This window comes from Zingiber officinale, chromosome 9B (genome assembly GCF_018446385.1).
Source record: "Zingiber officinale cultivar Zhangliang chromosome 9B, Zo_v1.1, whole genome shotgun sequence".
Lineage (NCBI taxonomy): Eukaryota > Viridiplantae > Streptophyta > Magnoliopsida > Zingiberales > Zingiberaceae > Zingiber > Zingiber officinale.
The window spans coordinates 113323129-113337501 of record NC_056003.1 but is presented as its reverse complement, the minus strand read 5'-3'; positions in this window follow the sequence as shown (position 1 = coordinate 113337501).

Here is a 14373-nt window from a genome sequence, read left to right as displayed (position 1 = left end):
TGGCGGATGGAGATTGACCGGATTGGTTGAGAGAAGAAGCCTGTATCCTGTCCGACACGCGACAGCAAATGGTAGTAAGCGTTAATCAAAGTTCCATAAGCCACCACACCCAATGATGTTAGTCCCACGTATAAGTCTGGATCGATTCAATGGATACGAAATATTCCGTTGGTTATCTTATTCCCTACCTGTGTTATTATTACGGGACGAAATTCATTCGTTATTTATTCTCTTTCAAAAATATCATGCCGTATAAAGAAATCTCCTCCGAAATGACAATTTTATCTTTTACCACAGACGCTAACTGTATGCGTGACGCGTCTCTTGCTGTCTGCCTAAATTAAAATGTCCATTCCAGTGGCCTGAGGCCTGCTTGCGATCAGAATGGTCGTGATTCAAACATGCAAACAGCATCTTGATCTGGCAACACGGCAAGTTGGCGTCGCTAGGCCTGTGCCAGTGAAATTAATCACGTGTGTGGGGCCCAATGAATGAGGCAGCGCCAGCCGGGCGTTTGGTTTTGAAAATGCTGACTGACCCAGTAACAATAACAAGGAAACATGAGTTTGAGATACCACATTTTACTGAATCGCATGAATAATTATCGATCTAAGTTTGAAAGTTTTCAAAATATATAACACTTTCTCATTATACCCTTCCTTCTTTTCGTATTTAGAGTCAATTTAGGACCGATCAACTATTAGAAAACTTTAAATCATGTTAAATCAAAATTAATATTGATATAAAATATTGTGGACGGACCTAGGTATGATATGACAGTTAAAGTCAAAGTGATGTGACGGACAAAGTTAAGAGAATGTAACAACTAACGTGTCACACTTTCAACAAGAATTCTTAGGGACCTAGTGTTTCATTCTTATATTAGGACATATATTATATATCCGATCATTCGATAGTCGACCGAGTTTAAGAGATGTCTGACCTACCGCAGAACCAGTCATATGACCGACCGGAGTATAAGGAGTCAACTTCCCACTCAGTATAAGTCTTTCAATGTATAATTGGTCGACTCTATGGGTTTCCTCACATGTCAGTCCTCCTTCATATAGTCGGTTGGTATCAACCCCGATCAAATTTATACAGTTTAGCATGTTCGTCTCCTATGCGTAAAGAAGATAAAAGTGTAAAATAACTCTCCTTATAAACGCAGTCACTTTCATATCTCACTCTCTCACTTCAAAGGCAAGTCTTCGATTATCTGGGCGATCGACTTAAAATAATGATCAAATCTCCCGGGACTCAGTTCTCTATTTCTCAGAGGCAAGTATCTTGGTATATGGTCGATCGACTAAAGAACCGATCAGACCTAGGGGAATTAGCTTCATATTACTTCCAGAGCAGATCTCCAACATTACCTAGTGCATAACCAAGCGGCTTAAGCTAGTGAAGGATGACTATATAGTCGGTTGATTTACAGATCCGATCGAGATACAATCATCAGACAATATGGTTAGAGAATCACAACAACTTATCAGAATAACAACTGTATTGTAATGCAAGCATTCACTAGAACCTTCTTCAAAGATGACACTTCCCATCAGCCAACAGCTTATGACAGCATATTCCTTCAAACGCCTCATTAATAGTGTAAGTTATAAAAGGAGTGCGCACGAGTAACGGAAGATTTCTCGGACGGTGACTATATGCCTCTCAGGCTATACATATTCCCTTACTCAACAACTTTTGGCATCCGATGTTTTGCATGCCTCCTAGACTATTCGCCTCGGACAGTGACTATACGCCTCCTAGCCTTGTAAAAAGCATCCATTGCATAAAACAAAAAATACCTTAGTTATTAATAATATAATGGTTAAGTTAAGGTTTACCAAAAAAGCAACTAAGCGGTGCTCGAACGGGGCTTAATCCGAACAAGTAAAGTAAGCCCTCAAGCAACAATTTGGGGCTTTGAATTGTACGTCGTCTAGCTTCTTCAAGTGGGCGATGAAGGCCAAATCAAGCTTAAAGTTCTCAAGATCATGAAGAGGGAAAAGGGAGGACTCTCATTCGGCCAACCAAGAAGCAGGCTCAGGCATTTCAATAAAAAAGAAACAAGACTTTCATCCCTTATTGGAAGAAGACATGTCCTTGAAGAACATTCTTTTAGGGCGAGATTAAAATAGAAAAACTCTCAACTCTGATTTCTTAGGGTACAAGAATAAATGCAAATTGCAAGGAATTGGAGGAATGTCATAAAAGCGAAACAAAATAAATATCTCGCACATAATGCGGAAGGCATTCAGAGTGAATTGTTGAAGAGGAATGTTAAAGTAATGACTTATCTCATATAAAAAGTGAGGGATTGGAAAATGCAAGCCAACACGCAGTTGGTCTTTGAAGAATGTAATATGGCCAAGAGAAGGATGATGGGGATGATCTTAGGGGAAGGAAGGATGATATGGTAGTTTTGGGGGGATTTTCGTATTGCAAATTGATTAAGTTTCGATCAGCATTATCAAAATTTGAACGAGTAAAAGTATACCAGGGCACAAAGGACTCTTGAACCATAGGGAAAGGCAAGGAAAGAAAAGAAGAACTAGAAAGAGATATCGTTAGAGGGGAAAATCTGTCAATGGAGGTCGCAGAAGAGTAGGTTGAAGAAGACGAAGTGCAAGTGGTTTATTTTTACATCATCTAGAGTTTTCAAACATAAGTCACGAGATATGGTTCAATCACAACCATTGGATCAAGAGAGCATGTTCACGAAAGACCGTTGATCTGTAGAGGAGAAGTGTCATTAGTACGTACGGAGAGGCATGCATCAGCTGTTGCTTTAAAGAATGTGTTAGTGGGGCACATGACATATATCCATAAATGGGCATTTATAATGGATGCGACGGTAGAATCATTATGCTAAAAATATATTCCCGTATATCAATGGTGCACTACTAGACATGTCTAGCAACCAACTTACATTTTCCAAGGAATATAATTGAGTATAGCATGGAGGGGTCAGTGGAAACATATCCTGTCAGTCGAACTAGTAAATTGGACGATCAAACGAAAATCAGAATTTGATCCAATCAGTTAGCTACAAATCTCCTTCAACTATACTTGAATGGAAGGCTAGTGATACGGGAGGTTACGAGTCAACCCAAGTATGGCGTGGCAGTCAAAGTTAAGGGAAGGTGGCAGCCAATGTGTCACTCTCAGTAGGAATTTACTCTTCGCTCAATGCTAAGGCCTTTAGTATGAGGACGATTGGCCCATGATCTGGTCAGACCTAGAGGACCTAGTGCTCCATTCCTATATTAGGACATCTATTATATATCTGATCATTCGATAGCCGACCAAGTTTAAGAGATGTTTGACCTACGGCAAAACCAACTGGTACTACCGTCGGCTAGAGTAAGGGAAGCCAGTTTCCCACTGAGTATAAATCTTTCAGCATATAACCGGTCGACCCTATAGGTTTCCTCATAGGTCAGTCATCCTTTATATAGCCGGTCGGTATCAATCGTGATCAGATTTATACAGTTCGGCATGCTCGTCTCCTATACGTATAGATAATAAAAGTGTAAAATAACTCTCCTTATAAACTCGGTCGACCTTTCAAATCTCAATCTCTCACTTCAAAGGCAAGTCTTCGATTATCTGTGTGATCGACTTAAAATATCGATTGAATCTCCTGAAACTCAATTCCCCATTTCTCAAAGGTAAGTATCCCAGTATATGGCTGGTCGGCTAAAGAACCGACCAAACCTAGTGGATCTCTAGCATCACCTAATGCATAACCAAGCGGCTTAAGGAAAGAATGGATATACAATCTGGTCAGAGAATCACAATAACCTGTCAGAATAACAACCGTTTTGTCAGAGAATATTTCTCTATTGTAATGCAGCATTCACTAGAACCTTCTTCAAAGATGATTACATTTCCTATCAGTCGACATCTTGTGACAGCATATTTCTTCAACCGCCTCATTAATAGCATAAGTTATAAAAGAGGTGCGCACGAGTGATGGAAAATTCCTCAAACGATGACTATATACCTCCTAGGTTGTACATATTTCCTTACTCAACAACTTCTGGCACCCGACATTCTCTGTCACTTCATAATTGGCGAGATAAGTGAAATCACATCAAATTACTCTCAACTACGCTTTTCAATTACACTCAACTATCTACTATTCTTATTTTCGTTCGGTCAGCATACTGACTTGAGCGTCAGAAAGCCTACGTCAGGGACCCCTTCCCTGGTTTTTTGTGCTGACGTCCTGTCTACTCTCTTTGGTGTGTGCGGAGAGGAAGAAAAAACCTCTTTTTCTCAAATTCAAAATCTTCACGCGATCAACAGCACAACTATATGTCTAGCATGTCATCTCTCCATTTTTCAAACGGGATCAAATATATACTCATGCAAACCTCTTTAATGTATCTACATCATTTATATTTGAATTCGATAGTAATTAATTTTTAAACTTATAAAAACTTGATAAAATTTACCATAAACTTATCCTAAGACCTAGGACAATGATACACTAACCAACGCTATCAATATATATTTTTAAAACTCACTTGATTCTAAAAAGAAATCAAAATTTTAAATTTTTAAATGACATAGATTCGTCCATCCAAAATTAGCTAATAGACCAAAAAATAATGAATAATTTTAAATTAAAATCAATAAACTTCTAGAAGAATTAATAATGTAAATTGAGAACAAAAATGTTCAATGGGATGAAAATTTTTAAGTGTGAAAAAAAATTTAAAACACGAAAAGAAGGATGGGATATAATGAGAAAGTATTATCTTTTAAAAAATTTTGAAACGGAATATGTGAAATGGATAATAATGAATCTTGCTCATTTAAAATATGTTATGTTATTGATAAAATCTAGTTGAGTTTTCATAAGTGGCTTGAATCATTATTAAAATTCGAGGTCGAACTCAGATTTAGATGCTCGCGCATCGGTTTATGCGTGTATACTAGTATCAAATACGATTGAACCGTATTGGTAAATTGTGCCATTATTTTTTATATTAGATATTAGAATCGAAGATGATACATTCATTTTTAAATTGTTTAGTATTAATTATCAATCTCATAATAAAATGCTGACAAATAAATTATGGAGATATTTTTATCAAACACAATGACTCTTTGTATAAGGAGATTAAACATCCTATAAAATATTTTATACCAGTTTAGAATTGATCTCAAAATTTATTGAAACAAATACTCGTATAAATAACAATTGCACCAATCAGTGGGGACCTATATCAAAATTTGTATGGATTATAAATCAATTCAAATCTAGATACATTTTTGTAAATCAGCTCTTTGGATTCGAATGTGACTCAATGAAACATGACTCAAATTCGGTAAGATATCCAACCCAACTAAACTTTAATTTAGGCTAAATTTAATATTAGCATTAATAAACTAAATATGTCCTTTCAGAATGGTAAGATGATTGAGACATGGAGTGTTATCATATGAGATCTTAGGATCGAAACTTGGTAAATTTGAGCATGTCATGCCCCATATTTTGGCCACTTACACTAATGGCTAGTAGTCACCCGTGATTTACTTCCTTTATATTGACCTAGAGACAGATTAACAGAGGTACTGGGGTGAACGAATAAACTAAATACAATTCAACAAGCCGAACTCAAATTTTAATTTCGCTAAGACACCCCAAACCAAACTAATTCCACATCAAATTAAATTGACAATTCTAAAATTCTTTAGACCACAAAATAAAACTCTAAATGACACTTAAAATATTATTTTTAAATTTTTAAAAAATACTAAATATTTTCACCCAAGAACATGAAAAATACCAAAAAGAAACTCATTAAAAAAATTAAATAATTTTCAAAAAATTCATGAAAGTTTTGTCGAAGCCAAAGATGATTTTTTAAACAAAATTTGTATTATAATTTTTTAAAAAAAAATATTGCATGAGGATAAATTAATATATAGCTATTTAAAATATATATAATTTACGTATATACTTTTTTTTAAAGCATAAAACTCATATTTCTCATTCAAATAATACTAGATTATAAGTTTTCCATTCAAACTAGAAAATTCCCATTCTCCCCGATAAGTGGAGAAGGAAAGAAGAAGCAAAACAAGTTATATGATGAATAACAAAGTTTGTCGTGTGTCTAATATGTATGAGAGCAATAGTATACATTTTCTCCATAAACTTGTGAATTTGTAAAATTTAAACTCCTGTATAATGTAAATTCTCATCATCATCCATGATTGCCTGCATAAATGTTAACGAGTTAGAAATAATCAAAAGTCTTCTTAAGCCCCAACATTAGCGAACACTAGCCCATCGTGAATTGCATTGAGTTCACCTTCTGTAATCGAGTGTGGTGCTTGTGTGCGCCTCCCAAATCCATATATCCTCCTGCCATGATAATCTTGTATCACTCCACCAACTCTATAATGGTTCAACTTCTCATTGATACAAGCGTCAACCTCCAGCTTTAATGTTCCCAGTAAAGGATTCGTGGCTCTTCTATAGCTTGATTTAGTGGGCTGAGGTCTCAATTTTGCTACACATCTTTGAAAATCCTAGAGCAGATCATCACACTATTTCAGACTAGTTTCAGTGACCCAGACTCTTTCCCATAAGTAGCTTTCATGCACATTTACATATGGCCAAGCTCTTGAATTGTGTTAGGTTGCACTTAGTTTTTAACCACATACAGACATCCAAAGTTTCCATATCTCGCACCTTTGAAATAACACCCTAAAGTGTCGATTCTTTCCAAACACTCTGCACCGCAGAACATATGAACAAAACATGTATGGAACTGTCAAAATGAAAGTCACACAACAAGTAAGGTTTCAAGTATAGAACTCGATGGCGATAGAGATTAGCTGATGTAGGGATGATATCAAGCGATACTCTCCACCATAATATCCGGATTTTAAGAGGAATGTCTAAATTTCATATGAATTTCTACCACTTTTCACATGAGACTTCCGATTGGTTTTTCAGAGAATCCATCATTCCACATGCTAAATGGTATCCACTCTGTACAACATATGTCCCCTTCCTATCAGACTTCCAAAATCTATCATCGCCCATGTCTCTCGAAATCAGTGAGATCTTCAATATTTGATCTGCTATGTAAGGAGGAAAGTCAATATTAATTTGTGTCTTATTCCAACTACCTTCCTTAGCATATTGCAAACCTTTGAATCGTCATTCAGTTGTACCTGAGCTTGGGGTTTTAAGATGCTATGGTTTTCTAGTAGCCACCTATCTTTGTATATCTTGATTTTCCTCCCATCTCTGACTTTCCAGCATACTCTTTATTCTAATAGATTTCTTCCCCACGGAATCAAGAGTCATGCATAGGATGGATTATACCCAATAGGAGTGTGCATTATATTTGTGTTTAAAGTAGTGAGCCTTTAGAATACGAGATAGTAATGCTTGTGGGCATCGAATGACCCTCCATACTTACTTCTCTAATAACGCTTTGTTAAAGGAACTTAATCTTTAGAATCCCATACCTCCCCTCCATTTTGGTAGGCATAATGACGTCCTCTTGTTCTAGTGCATTTGCTTTTTGTCATCCACCCCTCACCAAAAGTTCGTGCACTCCATTTCAATCTCCTGACAGATTGATGTCGGTATTCAGAAGCAAGATATAGCATACATAAGAAGGAATAGCTTGTAATACTAATTTAATGATCACTTCTTTACATCCTATAGAATACATTTTGTGCCCCCAACTTCATACTCGTTTGAGCACTCTCTCCTTTATATAGGAAAATTATAGTTTCTTGCATGCTACACATCAAAAAAGTTGGGAGTTCTAAATACACCTCATGGCCTTGGACCACTAGTATGGAAAAATTCCTTTTATTACCTCACTATCTACCAATAGAGTATTTGGAATGAAAGAGAGTGCAGACTTCTCAAAATTGATTAACTAACTCAATATCCTAGATATTGGCACCATCATCTATTTTCACTTTGAAAATAATTAAGTTGTCGTTAGCGAAGAATAGATAGGATATGGTTGGACAAGAGCTAGATATTTGTATTCCCTAGAAGGCCCAACAAGACTATAAAGCTATGAGCATAGATGACAAACCCTATACGCATATCACAAATAGATAGAGGAATAAGGAACCCCTTGTCGTAGCCCTCTTTATGGTTGAATCGATCCAAACACTTCTTGATTCAATACAAAGCTATACTGCACATTGGTCAAACAGTTCATAATTTTGCTAATCTAAGTATCATTAAACCCCAATTTAGCCATTATCTCCTTCAAAAATGACCATTCGATGTGATCATAACCTTTTCTCATGTCCAGTTTTAATGTCACATAGCCCCACTTCTCTTTTTTCGTGACTTCTCATCTAGTGAACACATTCAAACCCCAGTAAAATATTATTAGTACAAAGACACTTTGAGTTTCATTAATAACATTCTATAATATAGGTCGAAGTCCATTAGTGGTGGCTTGAGCGATGATCTTGTAGCATACCTTGCACAAGCTAATAGGCCGAAATTATTTCATCATCAAAGGATTCACTACTTTTAGTATGAGTGCAACAATTATATCATTCCATTTCACAAGAGAATCTCCCTCATTAAATACACGAAGAACTGCAGCCTAATGTCTCGACCAACTATGTCCCAGAACTTCTGATAAAAGAGAACAAACATACCATCTAGACTTGGCGCTTTATCTGGATGCATATCAAAAAGTGCTTTTTCACTTCGACCCCTGAAAACAGAGTGCATAGTAGATCATTCATGGGCTGACTTATCCTCGACTCTATAGTATTCAAAATGATCTCCAAATCACTTGCAGTAGGCTTAGTGTTAGTGAATAACGTGCCAAAGTAATCCATTATGATCTCTATTATGGACTAGGGGTGGTACACAAGTCGCCATGAGAGGATACTAAGTCGTGAATTGTATTTGTGTCTCGCCTTTAGTTTGCCTAAGCATGTAAGAATTTGGAATTCTGGTCTCCTCATCGTAGAAAATACTTCTACTCTATTGTTTCCAATATAATTATTCCCGCAAGCATAATTTTTCAATTGCTCATTCTTTGTCTCATATGATCTTCTCAGAGCCCTTCCAACACTTGTCAATTTTCATGTAATTCAAAGAAGTTCTTTCAGCTTTAATTCTCTTTAGCAACTCTCGGAAGTTTTGCTTATCCCATTGTTTCAAAGTCTCACTGCATGCTGTAATCCTATCATGGATTGTAGCCCCTTGATGTACCTCATTCCACCATTCATTCATTACCATCTTGCACCTCCAATACCCACATTGGTTCAAATTGGAATCTCTTGGATTTGCGATGCAATCGATCTGGAGCTTCCCCATTTGACCTTCTCAACTCAAGTAGTATCGATCGATGATTAAAATGATAAAATTCAAGGGATATAATCCATGCTGAAGGACATTACATTCTCTAATTAAAGTTACCTATGAATCTGTTGAAGAGCTCAAGAACTAGGTTATTATCCCCTCTTCTGTTAGACCACATGAAAACTTCTCCTTCACAATATAGATCTTGTAAGACACATTCATCCAACACCTCTCGAAAAACACTAATTTGTGATGTTGCTCTCTGATTTCCATCCACTTTTTCACTATCATAACACACCTCATTAAAGGACGAATATTGGACTTGTCATAGTATAAATTACTTAAGGATGGAGCCTTTATGGGGCTGGAATTAAAATTAATTAGACTTTAAGGTTCATCCGACGTTTGGGCCAATTAGATATTTGGGAAAAACTACAAGTGACGGGAGATACAAAGCCATAAAACCCTAGGCGAAATTAGGGTTCAGACCTTAGATAACTTAAGCACTGAGCATTAATAACAAGGAAAAAGTTTACCTTGATACACATACCAACACTTTGAAGTAATGATTTACCAATTAGCTCCATCATAAATATGCATCTCCCATTGGTGACACGTGTCTAGAAACCTCACTTCTCTGACATGATAACCGATGCATGATTTTCCATATTCATAACGATTTACCTTTTGATCTAACAGCCATGATACTTAGCCGACTTCTTTATCACTTCGATCTAAAGGTCTCCTTTAGAGGGATTTGAAGAGTGTCCTTTGCAAGTTCTTTTAAAACCCTTCTTGTGCTCTTTTCTTCCTTAGTGTTAACATCCTTCTGCTTTTGCGAACTCCACTAAACTCTTTACTTCTTCATTCACCTTTCATTGGCCTTACTCCTTGCTTTCTACCATGGACACTCTTGGCGCATGGTACGGACTCCTCACCTCGAACTTTAATAAAGTGGACATCAATGACCTACATTTCACCTATGGGGTTCCTGCTCATATGCACATAATCATACCAACCGAGTAGAATCACCCCCATCTTCCTCCTAAAGGTTATGCAACCATTTTCAAAGAGCAAATTTTGGCAGGACTATGTTTTCCTATTCCACCTTTCTTTGCTTAGGTGAATTAATATTTCTAGGGCTGTAAATGAACCAAGCGTTTGTGAACAAGTTTGATATTTAGCTTGGTAAGAGCTTATTTATATTTGTTCAATATAAACAAAATTAATTAAACAAACAAGCTTGAATAACTCATTAAACTAAATAAATAAGCTTAAACACATATGTGTTCAACTCATTAACGTTCATGAACAATGTTCACGAACCATATTCATTAATAAAACTCTTTTCAATATGATAAATAAATAAATAAGTTTGAATTATTAAGGTCAATAACCAATAAAATAACTAAAAGTTTCAAACAATCAAACAAGCTTGAATTGAGAGCTCGATAACATCTAAAGAAACCAAGATCGAACCAAACTCAAGTCAAGCTTAAATTGAGAGCTCAATAACATCTAAACAAACCAAGCTCAAGCTCATAAAAAATAAATCAAGCCAAGCTTTAACAATTATTTCAAAAGCTTAGTTCATTTTAAGATCAGCTCAGCTTGGCTCGGTTACCTTATCAAACAAGCTTGAACACCCCAAAGCTTGGCTCGGCTCATTTACATCCCTTCCTTTCATGGGGACTTGTTTGATATGGACCATCCATTTAGATTGCATTTGATCTATAAGCTCAGATCTAGAAGAATCTCAGTCGTTCGTTCAAATGGATTTCAAATTAGAAGCTACCATATAAATTTCACGAAGCATAGTGGATGTCTTATTCTTGGCCACTTCTCTCGATCACACTTTCTACATAGCACCGCCGACACCGCACCTCCTCCATAATTGCCTCACCATCAATAGCCAGCGACACCATATCCACCCTCATCACTGTTGGTTGGGCTTCATCTCACCTTATCTTTCTTGAACCTCATGTTCTATCAGTTGGACTACAAGATGGTTGACTCCAAAACTATGAACAACAAAGTCTAGGAACTTTAGGAGATCTTGCATGAGATTTACTCAAAAGAGATGGTTCTGAGTGAAACCTTCCAAGTGACTGCTATTATTAAGAAGTTGCCTCCAAGCTGGAAGGACTTCAAGAACTACCTGAAGCACATGTAGAAAGAGATGAATGTGAAAAAACTCATTGTTAGACTTTACATCGAAGAAGACAACAAGAGTTCAGAGAGAAAGCTATTCTCTCAGGCTATTGTGAAAGCTAGCGTGGTCGAGCACAGTCAAAACTGAAACCGGAAGATCCAAAGACTTCCAAGATAGGACCCAGAGGAGGCATTAAGAAATTCTCTAGGAAGTGCTTCAACTATGGTCGAGCTGGTCACAAATCTTCGGAATGCAAAAAGCCGAAAAAGAAGCAAGAGGCCAACCTGAATGAGGGACCAAAAATGGACGACCTCTGTGCTGTGGTCTCTGAACTGAACCTGGTTGGTATAAACTCGCGACAATGGTGGATCGATACTAGAGCCATCAGACATGTCTGCTCCAATAAGGAGTTGCTCCATAACTTTGAAGAAGTTAATGGAGACAAGCTATTCATGGAGAACTCAGCAACCTTGGACATCATGGGCCAAGGAAAAGTGATGTTGAAGATGACCTCGGGCAAGGACCTTACTCTGAACAATGTGTTATATGTTCTAAAGATTCTGAAGAATCTAGTGTCTAGATTACTGTTAAACAAGCATGACTTTCGTATTATTTTTGAGTCAGACAGAGTTTTACTGTCAAAGAATGGAATATTTATATAAAGGGGCTATGTATCTGATGGGTTGTTTAAGCTCAATGTAATGCCCATTAAGCCTAAGATAAATAAAGATAAAAGATCTTCCACTTATATGCTTGAGTCTTTATGTTTGTGTCATGGTAGACTATGACATGTTAACTACGATGGGTTACATAGATTAATAAATATGCGAAGTATACCTACATTCCACCTTGACCTAAAACACAAGTGTGAGATTTGTATTGAAGTAAAAATGATAAGATCATCCTTTCAAGATGTTGAGAGAAGCAACGAACCACTTGGGCTAATTCACACTAACATGTGTGACCTCAAAGGTACACCAACATGTGGTGAAAATAAATACTTCATCGTTTTTGTAGATGATAATACAAAATATTATTATGTGTATCTTCTCAAAAGTAAAGATGAAGCTATAGAGAAATTTACTCTATATAAGAATGAGGTTAAAACCAACTTAATAAGAAGATTAAGGTGGTTCGAAGTAACCGAGGTGGTGAATATATATCACCATTCGTTGAGTTATGTGCTGAACATAGGATTAGACACGAAATAATAACTCCTTAAACTCCTCAGCAAAATAGAGTTGCTGAGTGGAAAAATCAAACTCTAAAGGAGATGATGAATGCTCTTCTATTAAACTCTGGACTGCCAGAGTTCATGTGGGGGAAAGCTGTGTTACAACTAATTACCTTTTAAATAAGGTGCCCCAGAAGAAGATAGATAAAAGCCTTTATGAGTTGTAGAATGAAAGATAACTGTCCTATATATATTTACAAATGTGGGGGTGTCTTGTCAAAGTGTTGGTGTTTGATCCAAAAAGAATTAAGATAAAACCAAAGACGATTGATTGCATATTTATTAGATATGCACTTAATAGCGGTGCATATAAGTTTTTTGTGTATGAGTCACAAATACCAGATATACACAACAACTCAACAATAGAATCAAGAAATGTCTCGTTCTTCAAGCATGTCTTTCTGTATAAGATCCGAGAAGATGCTAGCTCCTCAACACGGGTATATGAAACATAAGGTGAAGAAGAAAATGATGAATCAGTCGAGGTTGAGCTTAGACAGAGCAAAAGAGCTCGGGTAGAAAAATCCTACGATCAGATTTTATCACTTTCATGTTGGAAAGTGAGCTCCAAAGTTACTCTGAAATCATAAACTCTTCTGATAAACCTTACTGGAGAGAGAGGCAATTGCATCTGAGATAGAATCTATCTTGCAAAATCATACTTAGGAACTTGTGGATCTTCCTTCGGGAAGTAAACCACTAGGTTGCAAGTGGATCTTCAAGAGGAAAATGAAGTCAGATGGCACAATTGATAAGTATAAGGCTAGATCGGTAATCAAATGATACCAACAATAAGAAGACCTTGATTACTTTGATACGTATTCTCCGATATTAAGAATAACTTCCATTAGAGTAATGTTGGTTATAACCACTATAAATCATGAAATAAATTAGATGAATGTAAAAATAACTTTTCTAAATGGGGATTTATAAGAGAAAATCTACATAGAGCAACCTGAAGTGTTTTCTATGCCTGGATAGGAAAACAAGGTTTATAGATTGGTGAAGTCATTATATGGCTTGAAACAAGCACCAAAACAGTGACATGAGAAATTTAATAACGCCATGAAGGAATGTGGATTCAAGATAAATGAGTGTGATAAATGTGTCTACATAAAAGCCATAGAGAATGACTACATCATCTTGTGCCTATATGTACATGACATACTTATTATTGGGAGTAATGATAAGATAATCAATTTCACTAAAGATATGTTGAACTCAAGATTTGACATGAAAGATATGACCCTAGCTGATGTGATTCTAGGAATCAAAATTTTTAAAAGGATAGAAGGACTTATTCCTAGTCAGTCCTATTATGTGGATAAAATTCTTGAGAAATTTACTAAGAGTGATACTGCATTAGCATGAACACTGATAAATATGGGTCAACATCTATCAAAAAATCAAGGTGAAAGTATTTCTCAGATAGAGTAATCTTGAGTGATTGGAAGTCTAATATACTTGATGAGTTATACACAACTAAACTTGACCTACGCTAAAGTAAACTGAGTAGATACATGAGTAATCTAGGTGTTAAGCACTGGAAAGGGATAACAAGAGTACTGAGATACTTGAGGTATACTTGTTGATCCTGTTTGAAGGTTGTGAAATGGTACCCTGGCTCTGATGATCGAAGAGCAATGAGCTTCTCGAGAT